The sequence below is a fragment of the Apium graveolens genome, chromosome 10 (genome assembly GCF_009905375.1).
Source record: "Apium graveolens cultivar Ventura chromosome 10, ASM990537v1, whole genome shotgun sequence".
NCBI lineage: Eukaryota > Viridiplantae > Streptophyta > Magnoliopsida > Apiales > Apiaceae > Apium > Apium graveolens.
In genome coordinates, this window is record NC_133656.1 from 168,951,526 (window position 1) to 168,968,484 (window position 16,959).

Consider the following 16,959-nt stretch of genomic DNA (forward strand, 5'->3'; position numbering starts at 1 on the left):
AATCTCTTATTCTTTGAGATGGACTATCAACTCCATCTTGATCGCTTGGAAGAAGCAGGGAGAAAGGCTCTCCTTTAGAAAGAACGGATCATACGTCTTGCGGTGCTAGTTGTCAATAACAGGAGGAACTAATCGACAACCTTAGTTCTTAGACCAAGGCTGTTGATGTTTGTTAACATATATACAGTGATATTATATTATTGGATAGTTTCATTAGTATAATAGTTTCCTTGTTAGGATATTTTCCTTTATTATGTATGATTGTTGGCTATATAAGCCTATCTTATGTTGTAATTATGAACAAGTCATGCTATAATAAAATTCTTACTTTTCTCTTTTCTCTACATACTTTATCATGGTATCAGAGCTATGGTTCGATCCGGGATAGGTTGATGATGAGTTATATCAAATTGGGATACAATTAGGTTGAGGATTGGATACAATTTGTTGACTTGGATTCAGTTATTTGGAGTTTGTATTGGGTTGATTATGGAGTTTGGTTTTGGATTAGGATTCGGTTTCGCATACAGTCTTGGTATTGTTTTCGATGGTTGCAGATTTGTTACTTTGGTGATTTGATTGCTTTATTTTCTCTTGGGTTACTGCGTCTTTGGACGATTTTTTTTATTGCTGTGTTCTCTTTTGTTGTTGCATCTTTGGATTCGTTTGAAAGTTTTTGATTTGTTTGGATTCGTAACTCTGTTTTTGCATTTGTTTGGATGCTCTTGAATCCGGTGTTGCAGTTTTGGATTTGTTTGGTTACGTGGCTCCGTCTCTTGGTTGTCAAACTCTCGATTCAATGTTAACATATATACAGTGATATTATATTATTGGATAGTTTCCTTAATATAATAGTTTCCTTGTTAGGATATTTTCCTTTATTATGTGTGATTGTTGGCTATATAAGCCTCTCTTCTGTTGTAATCAAGAACAAGTCATATTATAATAAAATTCTAACTTTTCTCTCTTCTCTACATACTTTATCAATGTTCACCATCTTAGACTAGGATTATCTTGTAATCTCTTTGCATGTAATCTACAAATTTCATGAAATATACTCTTCTCATATATTAATGAAATTTCTTTTGTTTGCAAGATTTAGTCTATGCTTATCTCGTATTGTATGCATATGAATGTTCTTTTTGAAGCCTGTTAATCTTCACATCATTTACTTAAATTATATTTCTTGATGATTGTTTTGATTAAAATTGTGGTTTGCTAATAATTTGTGCTATCTTGATAATCAACTGTTGAATTCGAATCGACATATTTTGAGATTATCAAATCCTGACATAAGAAAGGTTTCAAATCCTGACGACAGGTCAGCATGTTCTAATTCAGATTATTAGTATTAATTAATCTCTGAGTAAGTTGTATTGCTACAATTAAGTGTCTCACTTAAATAATGATTAATGGTGGACTATCTAATAAACAAATTTCTACAGTTATGTCTTGACATATATGTATGTATTTTGTCTTTACTTCCGCAATTTACTCCACCGTCGAATTCTATTACTCAATAATTGTTCCCCGTTCGAAGTCAAATTCACTAAGTTACCTTCTTAATACGAGTGTGTTATACCTATCTCTGAATAGTGAAGCTATAAAACCATAAGAAATTATGTGACACAATTCATCATACACATAGTTTCACTGTGCACATCTCACATTACTCTCTCTCACAAGCTATACACATCATGACAACTTTTGAAGCTTCACCACTCTTCAGTCAAACCACAATCATTCATGGAAATACATTTGGCACTAAGAATTACCTAGCTCTGCTTACACTTCAGCAGCTACCATTCTCTTTTCATGATATTCAAAATTTTCTTTTTCTATGTCCAATTAGGTATGCTCTTACGAATCCTGTTAAGTTGTCATACAGGGCTGTCATGCAGGTCTGGAATACAGCAGTGGTAAATTCAACAAACACCGGCTTCTTCTTTGAATATAAGGGCCAAAGATATGAAGTTGATGCTGATATTCTGCTCCAAGCCTTGAGATTGCGTGCCCTGGATGGTGCTCCTGATACTCATACCACTGAGCAGCTGTTTGATATGCTAAGGACTTTAGGGTATCAAGGAGAAATTACAACAATTGGAAAACTGGCCAGGACTAAACTGAAAAGAGAGTGGAACGTTTTCTTTGACTGCATCAGTAGATGTTTCTTGAATAAGACAACAAACTTTGATGCTCTTCCATCCACTTCTCTGAGAATTGGGTACTCTCTTCTTTACTCTGGTAATTTTGATTATGGTAATACTATATTACAGTTCATAATTGCTAGAAGACCAGATGCTTCAGGAGTAATAGGGTATACTAGATTTTTACAACTGATTTTTAATTATCTATGCCCTAATGCTATTTTTTGTGATGATGAATTACTCCCTATTTTTCAAATTTTTGAAAAATCAATCACTGATCATATTAAAAGGGATGAAAAGAATAAATTTTCAGGACCACCCTTTCTTCCTAGAGAGGTTAGGCATTTTTGTTAAGAAATAGACCTACTCCTACACAAGTTCCTGTAAATCCCGATGTTGGCACCTCTGTCACAGTTCCTGATGCTGAGAATCAAGAAACCACCCATATTGTTTCTAACCCAAGCATTTCTTCTTCCAAACAACAAACACACCAAGCCTCTAAATTAGCCTCCTCTGCTGTCTCTCAAAAGACATCAGTTGTAACAAAGAAAAGGCTGTTTAAGAAATCTGTCACATCTGGACAGAAAGCTAAACAAGCCTCACTGAGTGAGATTGAGAAGAAAGAAGACTGTTTTCCAATCAGGAAAAGAAGACTGATCATACAAAATGATTATGACTCAGATGAACAGATGCCAATAGGGTCCTTATCCAAAATCAAGAAGTCCATTGATCAACATCCGGATGACCTGATTAACAGTACTGTAATCAAGGAGCCAACTACTGATGCTAGTGCTCTTCCTGACAAGCTTTCAGTAATTGAAGCAACTGCTGGACACAAGAAAACTGCAAAGAGCCAGTTGAAAAGAAGAAGTGAAGAAGTAGTTGGATACATCAGAAATAAGAAGAAGACTCAGCCTCTTGACAAGGATGTTAGTACACAAGAACCTAGATCTCAAAGGGATTTAGCAACTACAACACATCCAGTCACACAAGAACCATCTTCTTAAAAGGAAGATGCAGACACTGAGGCTGCACAGATCATTGTTAATATTGCTCAAAGTGATCTTCTTGCTGACTCTGTTTAACTACTACAGGAAAAACAAACTTATCAGGAGATCATGTCTCAGGTGGATGCAATCATCAATGATCCTATTTTTGAGAAGAGTACATAAGAACCTTCACCAAGCATTGCTGAAGCAGCTCATATGTCTTAGACTCCACAAGAACCATCAGTTCAAAGTACTGATGCCGGTCTTTCACCTTCTCCTGACAGATCAAATCCTGATGTTACAACAGCTCCTACCGAGAATCATCCTTCAACTACACTAGCTACGATTGATGATCCATTACTGGTTGCTAGTTTGAAAAAGCATCCAGATGTGCTATTTGTTCCTCCACTTTCATCACTTCCACTTGAGGACTCACCTTCAGGTATTGCTAACTTCTCATATATCCTCATGTTTGTATGATTATAAATAGTCTCTTCTTTGAGGTTACCTCTATTTATATGACAAGCATACAACTCTTCTCAGCCATCTCTTATTTTCTTGCTAAATGTGTGATTAAGCCTTTCTGTGAGACTGTGTGAAAATATCATATTAAATTTTTTTTAGTGGAAGTCTCCTGTACTGGCAAGAGGTAGCTTTGAGACAAGAATCTTATAAGTTTTTCTTTACTTATAAAGTTTCTTCTGTGAGAATAATATTACTCTTAAAAGTAATACATTGTGCGAGAAGTGATGAGATCACTTGAAAAGAACAGAGAGATTTAGATGTTATCTTGTTTCTGTTTCAGGATCTTATCAGCCACAGGCATCTCTTGTAAAGAATCTGGATAAAGGCAAGGCAATTCTGCATGACTCTGTAAATTCTTCTGATGGCTTGTTTGATTCTAATACTGACAGTGATGAAGATGATTCTGATTCAGCTCAGCTTAAGTCTACAATTAATGCATCTAAGAAGTCCAATGTTGGTTCTTCTTCGCACTTCAATAAAAATCCCTCTTATTACAATGCTGATGTTGAACACTTTAGACAGACAGAGTGGGATTATAAATGGAGACTTGCAAATTCTTCTATCTCGTCTGCGGTTGGCCTGCAACATATTCATCATGCTTATGATGAAATTCAAACTCCTGATCTGAAGTTGCATATTAAGGCCTCAACCATTTCTGTTAAAGTAATTCACTTTGATCTTGATGAAATGAAGAAATCTTATGCTGCTGTCAAGGAGAAAATTGATGGATTTTTACTTCATACACCAAAATCAGCTGAAATCAAAAGTGTGAAAAATACCATCATAGATGTTGTTAAATCTCACGACATCATGGCCTCTAGACTTTCCTCCTTAGATGATAAGGTTTCTTCAATAGGTGACAAACTGGATGCTCTGTTTTCTCTTCTTTCAAATACTGATGCCAAAAAGGGGGAGAAGATACTTGCTACAAAATGTACACCAGATTCTATCCAGACAAAAGATAAAGATATTGATGATGATGGTGATAAGAATAATCCATTTACAGATGTTCAAATTGCTTCTACTATTCAACAAACTCAACTTTCCAAGAAGAATGATCATTTAGGACAAAGGAAATCTACTGGTGCTTATAAAGCCAAGCACAAGACTACTGCTGGTGCTCCTGAGGATGATGATGTTACAATCTCTAATTTAGTAAATGCTAAAGGGCTGTTCTTTCCTTATAGGCATAAGGGAACAGGTGAAGAGATAATCTTGTAAAATAAAGACAAGAGGTTTGAGCAAAAGAATTCTAGGAGTGCTCTTGGGTATGTAACTGAAGAATTTCCCGATCTAACACCTGAAGAAGCGGTTATGCAACAAAAGGAGCTTTTGGCTTAAATTAAAGCTGAAGCTAACATTTCTAAGGGAAGAGGAAAAAGAGGTGGTAGATCTGCAAGAGCAAGAGGAAGAGGAAGAGGAGGAAGAACTTCTAAATCAAGTCAAGTGACTGCATTCAACTCTAATTTTCTGAATTTTCTATCCATAGAAGGTTATGTTCTTGTACAAGGAAATGAAGAAGATAAAGAAGTTCAGAATCCAGAAGAGTTAATTATACCAAGGAAGAAAGGATCAGCCACTGACATTGATCAAGCTGATACAATAAATCAGAATGTAACTCCTGATGCAGACACAAATCCTGAGGTAAAAGCAGATCCTGATGCTGTAAACCCGATAACTGATTTTGACTCTGATGAAAAGGTGATCAAAGCATTAAATGATTCAGCCCTTACTCCATTAGTCACTCCTCATACTTCAGAGGTTGATGAAAAGGAAAAGGTTGATAGGAGGAAAGCTGATCAAGCATGCAAGGAATATTTGCAAAGAGTTTTAAAATCAAAGAGAGAGCTATGTCATAAAACAAAAGGGAAGATTAGTAATCTGTCTACAAGCTATGCTCCTCTCAGCAAGAAGGATAGAAGATGGAAGGATATTCATGCATTCGATTATCCTAAAGGGTTCAAGCATGTTGAATTTGTGTCAGTTGGGTTAAGAGATTCTATTTCAGAATAGGAAGATGTTGATAAATCTATCAAGAAACCTTCTTGGGTGTAATACAATGAAAAACTGAAACTTATCAAATCTCAAACCAGAGGAGGCATTGGTCATTCTAATATGGAGATTTTAAGTTCTGATCTGCTGGATACAAATACTCTGACAGAAAATCTTGGTGAAAGAATTTCTCCTTCACATCTTGAGAAAGTTGAAGCTGTGAAAATTGTTCATAGAAAGATAAATGATAATGATTTCAGAGAAGAGATTCTGTACTTTTTCAGAGATGGTAAAGTAAAAAGCTTTACATTGCAGCAACTCTTAATGAAGACTGTGATAGAATTGAAATACATTCACTACCTTCTTAGAGTTGAGAACAGTGTCACCAGAAACTGGTCTTCTATGATACTTGAAGTCATCAGAAGAAGAGTCATGATAAAAGATGATAAATACAATGGTGATTATGTTCCTAAGTACAGAACTTATATTGGTCAAGAAATACAGATGAAAAAGGGAGCTGCAGTACTACAAGTTTTTCTCAACAGTCCTCAGTTATCCTTCAGTCCTGATCATGAAGATGTCAGTTTAAGCTACATACTGATTGGTGATCTTGAGATGAGCAAAAGCTCAATTTCTAAGTTGAGATCAGCCATCTATCAGCTTAGAGAAGACACTGAAGAAAAGAGAGAGTTGAAGAAAAAGCTTGTTAAAGTCCTACGAGACAAGGAGGAAGAAAGATTGAAAAACTTTCTTGGAACAACTGTTAGTTATCTGAAGATACTAAATAAGCTTTACTCCTTGTACATTTTGTAGATTGGTTTTGGCATCATTGAGAATGGAATTTATGCTTCATTATATTAAGCATAAATTGGGGGAGATTGTTACATATTGAATTCTCAATGATCAGAAGAAGCTCAGGATCTGGCTGTTCGGATGTCTTCAGGAACTGATGTGTTATCAGGATTTGGCATGTCATCAGCATTTGGATGTCATCGGTATTTGAAGACAGTCTGCTTAAAGGATTGGTTCTGTTCCTTGTAATGTGGAGCAGATATCTTTTACGTCTGAGTTATAGGACTTTATCTATTCAGTTGAAGATATGTATCAGTTTCAATTGGCTTTTGATAATGCATATCTTAAATTGATTTATTGTAGCTGTGTAGTATATAAACACAGTTTAGGTCATCAATTAGTGTATCGATCTCGAGTATCATTCGACCTAGCAGCTCTCAAGAACATCAGTATTTCTTAAGAGGATTTTCTAATAGTTTTTATCAGAAATATAAAAAGTTGTTATATTTTATTACTTATTCCAAAACATTTATAAAATTGTATCTAACCCCCTTACACAATTGTATATTCACTGGGAAACAATATACATCCATTTTAATGTTGAAATGTCCCAGGAATTCCACGGGGTCGGATTTTCCATGAAAATGTAAGTCATTGGTCGTGAACCTGTATCTAGCGGGTAACTGCGCTTTCCTTACAACAGCAGAGAAGGGGGATGGAGCTTGCGCAGTTGTTGTAACCCTTCCTCCTTTAAGATGATTGAGCAACCTTCTAAGATCATCCATATTGAATGTCCCAACTCCAGGGATGATTTGAACATTGGGTTGTTGGGGTTGCCGTTGTTCCTTTTGGTTACCCCTTAGGTGTACCGGTGGATCTTGCCGCCCCTCTCCATGAGGCTGCGGCTGCGGTACATAATCATCTTGATTTAGAACCTCCCCTGGTACATTAGATATCTCTTGGTCACGTCTCTGAACCTCACCGTTGTTTTACAACCTCTCTTGAATTCCAGCGCCGTCTCCACCATGATGGCTTCCTCAATCCATTTCCCGTAGCACTGTGGGAAGCTATAGGGACAATGACGGGAGCTTCTTCAGCTAAAGGCGCTGTTAAGTGGTATTTATGTCCATTTAGAATGCTCTATAAAGGCTTAAATTGATGTTTTGTACTCGAGTTATTTGTGTATTTGATGTGATTTTGTAGTGTTTTTGCATTTCAGGCATATAACAGGAATCAAGGTAATTTAGCATTGTTTTGGTGCTAAATTGTTGTTAGGAAGGTGTCAAGAAGATTGCTCATGAAAAGGCCAACTCAACCCAGCAAGAAAAACAGAATTTAGGATTTTTTTTATAGAGAGTCAGCGCGCCCGTGCTGTAGTAGCGCGCGCCCACGCCAGGTTTCCAGAAAGACAGTGCACCCGCGCTGGTGAAGCGCGCGGCCGCGCTAGGTCGGGATGGCAAAATTATGTTGCTACTTGGATTCTGAAAGTTTGAAACCCTTGTTGATTCTACAGCATATATATTAATAACTTATGATCATTTTTAACAAAAGATGTACCAGAGCTTAAGGAGAAGGCGTAAGAAGACCGTATATCACAATTCAACCAAGGCGAAGAGGATCTAGTTTATTCTTGTGATTCTTTGTTTTAAGTTGTAAACTTGGATGTTAGTTTTCTTATTTGTTGAACCTAAACTCTTGTTTAACGTACTTGGTTTTATTATTTAGTCAGTATAAAGACTACGTTTGTTATACCATGCTTTCATCGGAACCCACGTTGATGATGAGTCCGATTATGGGCTAATCGCTATCGTGGGGTTCTAACGGATTTACTTATGGATTTCTTTAGTTAATTTGTTTCGATACCTTAGTATGTGGTGATTGTATGATAACCTAGTATTGGTTGTGCTTATTCATCTTATAAGCGTCGCGAACTTATAAGATAACGTGTTAATATCTATTGAAGCAAAAGTGATTTAGGGGTTTAGAACTTGCCATGCTAGCATAGGTTCATGTATTTATGGATGATTCGTAGGTAATTTTAACCATCTTAATTGCCCTATGTAATCATGATAGATAACTTGTGCATTAAACCGTTATATTATCAAATTCTATAGACATATAGGGTCTCAATATAATTGGTATTTATTCAGCTTCTATCTATTTTGTGGATGTCTAGTAGTAGGGTATTCGTACAACGAAAGTTGGCGTTTACTAGTTTCGTGTTATCTGATTAGTGTCATCACCATTGCATGCTAAGGTTAAGAACAAAAGGCTATTGAATAAAGTAGTAATGAAGTTAGAATCCCATATTTGTGTCATATAGTAATCAGTCCCTTTTAATCTCTTAGTTAATGTTCTTTAGTATAATCTCTTAGTTAATCGTAGTTATAAACAATCTCAATTTGTTGATCGTCTTAGCATTGAATAATAACCATATCATTGTTGCATAAGTGCATTGATTGAAATTAAACTAAACCAGTCTCTGTGGGAACGAACTAGAAATAATTATATATTACTTGCGATCGCGTATACTTGCGTGAATATTAGCGCATATTTTTGTCCTAACGAGTTTTTGGCGCCGCTGCCGGGGACTCGGTGCTAATTTTTAGTTTATGTGTTTGTAATCAGTGGTCGTGAAAGTTCATTGACTCAGACATTGTTACTTACTTATTTCCTTGTCGTGTTTCAGGTACTTTAGCGAGCGTGTATGCATACACGTTCTTGGTCTCGTAAGAGAACACTGGATCAAGCTGAGGAAAAAGTTGTAGTACCTAATAAAGTTTTTGAGGAAGTTCTTTTTGAGGAGAAAGTTGAAGAAGAAGAACCAATTACAATGGGAGAACCAGAAGCGAATGTGAAGGCTTTGATGGATTACTCTCAACCGAAGATTAATGATATTCAGTCTAGCATTGTCCGACCAGCCATCTCGGCTAATACCTTTCAGATTAAGTCGAGCACGATTTAGATGATACAGAACTCAGTTCAGTTTGGGGGTTTTCCAACAGAAGACCCCAACATGCACATTAGAGATTTCATCAAGATCTGTGACACTTTCAAGTTCAATGGAATTTCTAAAGATGCTATTAAGTTGAGGCTTTTTACATTCTCTCTGCGGGATAAAGCTAAGTGCTAGTTACATTCTATATCACCAAGGTCTATCACCAAATGGGAGGATCTTGCTCAAAAGTTCCTAACTAAATTATTTCCTATGGCGAAGACTGCTGCAATCAGAAATGCACTTACTCAATTTGCTCAGCAATCTGGAGAATTTTTATGTGAGGCTTGGGATCGCTATAAAGAGATGCTTAGAAAGTGTCCTCACCATGGGATGCCTGACTGGATGATCATTAACTGCTTCTATAATGGATTGGGTGCTACTTCTAGACCCATGTTTGATGCAGCATCAGGAGGAGCCTTATGGGTTAAAACCTATGATAAAACTTATGAATTGATTGAGATGATGGCTGCCAATGAATACCAGAACCCAACTCAGAGAATACCTCAGGGCAAGGTAGCAGGAATTCTGGAGTTAGATAAAGCTACTGTTATAGCTGCTCAGCTTAAGGCTTTAACGATGAAGGTGGATTCTTTGGCTAATTATGGAGTTAATCAGGTCACTAGTATCTGTGAGCTTTGTGTTGGTGCCCATGAGACGGAGCAGTATGTTATTTTTAGTGAATCAGCTCAGTTCGTGAGCAACTTTCAAAGGTCGCAGCACCCAGTTCCAGCCACCTATCATCCCAACAACTGCAATCATCCTAACTTCAGCTGGAGTAATACTCAGAATGCGGTTCAACAACCTTATCAGTAGTATGCAGTGAAGCAATACAACCCTCCTGGTTTTCAGCAAACGTAATATGCACCAAGACAACAACTCCAGCTGCAACAATCTAATGAAAAATCTGAATTGGAGGATTTGAGGCTCATGTGCAAGAGCCAAGCAGTTTTTATCAAGACCTTGGAGAATTAAATTGGGAAAATTGCCAATGCCTTTCTAAATCGTCAACCTGGTACACTCCCTAGTGACACTAAAGTGCCAGGAAAGAGGGAAGCTAAGGAGCAGGTAAAGGCAATTACATTAAGGTCTGGGAAGGTTGCAAATCCCGAACACTCTAAAGTTTCGGAAGAAGAAGTTGTTGCCGAAGAAGAAGTGCAGAAGGAAGCCGAAGTGGAAGCAAGAAATACTACTGTTGAACACACTCCTCCTGATGGTAATACCGGGGAGAAACAGATCCATCCTCCACCTCCTTTTCCTAAGAGGTTGCAGAAGAAAAATCTGGATAAGCAGTTTGAGAAGTTTGTGGAGGTGTTCAAGAAACTTCATATCAACATACATTTCGATGAAGCTCTTGAACAGATGCCTAGTTATGCGAAGTTTATGAAAGGTATTCTCTCTCGAAAAGTGAAGCTTGATGACTTAGAGACAGTTGCTCTTACGGAGGAATGCAGCGCTGTGCTGTAACAGAAGTTGCCTCTGAAGCTTAAAGATCCTGGAAGCTTCACTATTCCTTATACCATTGAAAAAGTGTCATTTGACAAATTCTTATGTGACTTGGGAGCTAGCATCAATCTGATGCCCTTATCAATCTTTAAAAAATCGGACTTACCCGATCCCAAGCCTACTTATATGACCTTGTAGTTGGCCGATCGATCTATTACACATCCACGAGGCATTGTGGAGGATGTCTTGGTCAAGGTTGATAAACTCATCTTTCCTGCTAATTTTGTAATTCTTGATTTCGAGGAGGATAAGAAGATTCTCATAATCTTGGGAAGACCATTCTTGGCTACTGGCCGAACCTTGATTGATGTGTAGAAGGGTGAGCTTACTATGCGAGTGCTGGATCAGGATGTGACGTTCAATGTTTTTAATGCCATGAAATTTCTGAATGAAATTGAGGAGTGCTTAAAAGTAGAGTTGGTCGATTATGTGGTTACTTCGGAACTTGATCAAATGCTAAGGTCTGATGCCTTAGAGAAGGCCTTGTTGGGGAATTCAGATTGTGAAGATGACGAAGGTGATGAGCAGTTGCAGTATCTGAATGCTTCTCCCTGGAAGTGAAGGCTGGATTTGCCTTTTGAATATCTTGGAATGGAGGAGCTAAAAAAATCTCCAAAGCACCTCAAGCCATCTATTGAGGAAGCTCCTACACTTGAGCTTAAACCATTACCTGAACACTTAAGGTATGCTTTTTTAGGTGATGCATCTACTTTTCTGTTATTATTGCATTTGACCTTTCAGGTAGTGATGAGGAAAAGCTCTTAAGAATTCTGAGAGAGTTCAAGTCGGCAATTGGATGGACTATAGCAGATATTAAGGAAATCAGCCCTTCTTATTGCATGCATAAAGTTATGCTAGAAGAAGGTAGCACGCCTACTATTGAGCAACAAAGAAGGCTTAATCTGATCATGAAAGAAGTTGTAAAGAAAGAAATCCTTAAATGACTAGATGCAGGGATCATCTAAAATGACTAGATGCAGGGATCATCCATCCCATTTCTGATAGTTCTTGGGTGAGCACAGTTCAGTGTGTGCCGAAGAAAGGAGGTATCACAGATGTTGCTAATGAGAAGAATGAACTCATTCCTACTCGAACAGTCACGGGGTGGAGAGTTTGCATGGACTATAGGAAGCTGAACAAGTCCACGAAAAAGGATCACTTCCCTCTTCCTTTTATTGATCAGATGCTTGACAAATTGGATGGGCATGAGTACCATTGTCTTCTGGATGGCTATTCAGTTTATAATCAGATTTGCATTGCTCTAGAGGATCAGGAAAAGACTACTTTCACTTGTCCGCTTGGAACTTTTGCCTTCAGAAGAGTTTCTTTTGGGTTGTGTGGAGCACCTGCCACATTTCAGAGATGCATGATGACTATCTTCACTGACATGATTGATCAGAATGTGGAGGTGTTCATGTATGATTTCTCTGTGTTTGGTGATTCTTTTGACGAATGCTTGCAAAATCTTGGAATCGTTCTTAAAAGGTGTGTTTAGACCAATCTGGTTCTCAATTGGGAGAAATGTCACTTTATGGTGCGACGGGGCATTATTCTTGGGCACAAGGTCTCTAGTAAAGGTCTTGAGGTAGACAAAGCCAAGGTGGGGTTATTGAAAACCTTCCTCCACCGATTTGGAGTCCGCATCTTTATTCATCATGCGGGTTTCTATAGGCATTTCATCAAGGACTTCTCAAAAATTTCTAAACCCTTGTGCAATCTTCTAGAGAAAGATGTCCCATTCAAGTTTGATGACGAGTGCCTAGCTGCTTTTGAGTTCTTGAGGAAGAGTTTAATCACGGAACCTATCATAACTACACCTAATTGGGATGAACCTTTTGAGATGATGTGCGATGCAAGTGACTATGCAGTTAGAGCAGTTCTTAAGAAGAGAAAGAACAACATATTTCATGAGGTCTAATATGCTAGTAAGACCCTCAATTATACTCAACTGAATTATACTACTAATGAGAAAGAACTCTTAGCCATTGTCTACGATTTTGAGAAGTTTCGATCTTATTTTCTTGGGACGAAGGTGACAGTGTTCACTGATCACGCTGCTATTCGTTATCTCATCTCAAAGAAGGACTCGAAGCCTAGATTGATTCGATGGGTTCTTTTACTTCAGGAATTAGAGTTAGAGATCAAGGACAGAAAAGGTACTGAGAATCAAGTCGCTGATCATCTCTCTCGTTTGGAAGATCCAAGTGCAACTTCACAGGATAAGATATTGATAAATGAGTCTTTTCTCGATGAGCAACTGTTTGAGGTGAAAGAAGAAGAATCGTGGTTCGCAGACATCGTGAACTATCTTATGAGTAATATCATGCCTCCAGACTTGTCTTTTGCTCAAAGGAAAAAGTTTCTTCATGAGGTGAAGTGGTACATGTGGGATGATCCATATTTGTTTAGGCAAGGAGCTGACCAGATCATCAGGAGATGTATTCCGTACAACAAAACGGGGGAGATCTTGCGAGATTTCCATTCGACTGCGTATGGAGACCACTACGGTGGAGAAAAGACAACAACTCGTATCCTTCAAGTAGGATTTTTCTGGCCTACATTGTTTAAGGATGTGCATCAATTTGTTTTGAAGTGTGATCGATGCCAGCGTGTGGGTAATATGTTTAATAGGGATGAGATGCCTCTTAATGTGCTTCTCGAGGTTGAGGTCTTTGATGTTTGGGGATTTGACTTCATGGGGCCGTTTGTCTCATCTTACAATAATCAGTATATCTTGTTGGCGGTTGATTATGTCTCGAAATGGGTTGAGGTCAAGGCTTTTCCGATAAATGATGCGAAGGTAGTGCTGAATTTTCTTCATAAGAAGATATTCACACGATTTGGGACTCCAAGAGTCATAATCGGTGACGAGGGATCGCATATCTGCAATCGCAAGTTCAATGCTATGATGCAACGGTATAATGTGAATCATCGCATTGCTACAGCCTACCATCCTCAGACTAATGATCAAGCTGAGGTATCTAACAGAGAGATCAAGCGTATTCTAGAGAAAGTTGTGTGTTCATCAAGGAAGGATTGGTCTTTGAAGCTTGATGAAACTGTTTGGGCATATCGAATAACACACAAGACTCTGCTTGGCATGTCGCCATTTCAGTTGGTTTATGAGAAGGGATGTCATTTGCCTGTGTAGCTCGAGCACAAAGCATATTGGGCTTTGAAAAAGTTGAACCTTGATTTAGATGCAACTGGTAATAAAAGAATGCTTCAATTGAATGAACTCAATGAGTTTCGGCTTCAAGCGTATGAGAACAACAAAATGTATAAGAAGAAAGTCAAAAGGTGGCACGATAGGGGTCTAGTGCTCAAATCATTTGTGTCGGGGCAACAAGTTCTGTTATTCAACTCTCGTCTCCGTCTTTTTCCTGGAAAGTTAAAGTCGGGGTGGTCAGGGCCGTTTATTATCAAAACTATGTTTCCACATGGAGCAGTGGAGATTTTTGAGAATGATCCAGGAAAAGCATTCAAGGTGAATGGACAGAGGTTGAAGCATTACTATGGGGATACGGCAAACTGTGAGGTGGTTAGTTCCGTTTTATTGTCTACTTGATCTCGAGTTTCTACGTCAAGTTAACGACGTAAACCAAGCGCTTCTTGGGAGACAACCCAAGTTTGTTGTACATTAGCAGATAGAGGAAGAAGAAAATAAGGAGAAAAACACAAAAAAATCAGAAAAAGAAAAAAATTCAAGTTCAACTACATAAGCACGGCGCGCCCGCGCTGGCATGAGGGGCGGTCACGCTGGATTTCCAGAAGCACGGCACGCCCACGTTGCCAGGCGGGGCGGCCGCGTTGAGTCCCTGTAGTCGAAAAAAAGAGAGAAGGAAATAAACAAAATTTTGGGGACTTCAATACAAAATCAATTTCTACCTGAATTTCCCTCCTCCACTTCCCATAATTTATGTTCCAAATCAATTCCATTACCCCCATTACTCCCATTAATCCCACTTCTTTTCTATAACTAATTATATTCCTAATCTTCTATATATACAAACACTTATACACAAACTTCTCCATCACTTCTCAAATTCTCAAACGCAAATCTCTCTTATACACAAACTTCTTATTCTCTCTTATTCAATCTCAATGGCACCCAAAAGACAACGAACCCAAGTTAGCAGTAGCACCACTGATTCTTTGAGTGTGGGTGGTGTGAGGCCCAGGTTTTTAACTCCGGAGGCTGAGGCGGAGTATACGAGGCTGCTTTCGAAGCCTATAGCCAAGGAGCGAGGTTTTCTGCCATCAGGGAGGGATGGTAAGTTGTTAGAGATGATTGTAGAGATGGGGTGGATAGCTTTTTGTGAGGCGCCGGCTGCGGTGCCTATGAGTGTGGTTCGCGAGTTTCACGCGAATGCAAAGGCTGAGAAGAACGGGTTCACTGTGGTGAGGGGATTGATGGTGGACTATAGTGCTGAGGCGATTCGGAGGGTGATTAAGCAGCCCGAGAGGAGGCCAGAACAGGAAAATTGGAATGAGAATATGGGGGATGATTTTAACTTGGATTTGATCGTTGCTACCCTGTGTGTGCCTGAGACTCACTGGAAGTTCAAGAAGGTCACGAATGAGTATGCCACTTTCCCGGCCTCATCATGCCAACATCATGCCATCATCTCACGTGCATGATGTTACTGTGAAGCGTGAACGTTTGTTGTGGGGGATTCTTCAGGGAGACTATGTGGATCTTGGGATGGTGATCTTGCGAGGCAGTACTCCGAGTATATACCATATGCATCCATTGTGACAAAGTTGTGTATGGCGGTTGAAGTTCATTGGCCCGCACATGAGCAGTTGTAGCTCCCGAGTGCCCCGATTGATAGTTCGACGTTGTTGAGTATGCAGGAGTGGTACGGTAGTAAGCCCGATCCTAAGGGGCTTGATTATTCTTATGACCATCTGCCAAGTGGAATGCCAACTCCTCAGGAATATGCTGGTGGCACGACTCAGGCGAGGAGAGCAGCTTGGAGAGCTGAGTTGGGAGAGAAGGCCGGTCCTTCGGGGTCACAGCAGCAGCAGCAAGAGGAAGCACAGGGCAGTGTTGGGATGAGTTCAGCGCAGTATAGGCGCTTGATGAGGAGGATGGATGCGATGCATGACATTCATAGTTGCTTTGTACAGGACCTTACCCTGGCTTTGGGGACTGCATTCAGAGCCACAGAAGTTGATATCCAGTGGCCGGTATTTGGTGAGGATTCTGTGTACCCGCCTCCAGACACTCCTGACACTCCACCCGTTGAGAGTGATGACCCTGATTTTGAGTAGGTATGTCTGATTCCTTACTATTACCTTCACTGAGGACAGTGAATATTTTAAGTTTGGGGGTAGTAGTTATGGATTATATGTTATGTGTGAGTCGCATATAGTTTGCATATTCATGCTAGTTTAGTTCATATAGTTGCATATTTGCCATGTAGTAGTTTTTTTTAGTTTTTTTTATTTTTATGATAGTCGTTCATATAGTTCATGCATTTGTATTATAATATGATCCCTTAAGTTTGCTTTTTCGATTGATTTGTGATATTGATGCTAGTGTAGTGATGTCGTGTTTAGTGATGTTAAGTCCTATCGAGTTGATTTGCATGCTAGAAATAATTATAATTTCACTAAATCTTATAGGTTGCTTGAGGGCTAGATCATGATTATGGTTTGTTGGTTTTTCGAGGTTTAATCACTTGTTTATATTTAGAATTTAGGATATTCTCTTAATGATAAAATAACATGGATATTTAAAAATTGGAGTAAAAATTTGGATTTAATTGCTAGTTGTTGTGGCTAGGTGTCAAATGGATGGTAGCCAGCTCATATTTTTATGAGTAGTCTAGGGTTTAACGAGATGGAGCGAAACGCACTCGTTCAGAAATCATGTGAAGAAAAGAAAAAAAGAGAAAAAATATGTGTTATGCATAATTGATCACGTGTGGGCTCTTTCATACTCAAGTTATTAAGTTCTTAGGGGACTTTGTGCCTAGTGACCTAAGGCTTTATAGTCTGGGATCCA

The 16,959-nt window shown here is 38.7% G+C and overlaps 1 non-coding gene across 1 annotated transcript; it reads right to left on the reverse strand.

Moving 5' to 3' along the window:
- Positions 1 to 9,668: 9,668 nt before the first annotated feature.
- Positions 9,669 to 9,775, reverse strand: LOC141694697 (small nucleolar RNA R71). Its single transcript, XR_012563982.1, has one exon. It is a non-coding gene; the product is annotated as a small nucleolar RNA R71 (small nucleolar RNA).
- Positions 9,776 to 16,959: the final 7,184 nt, after the last annotated feature.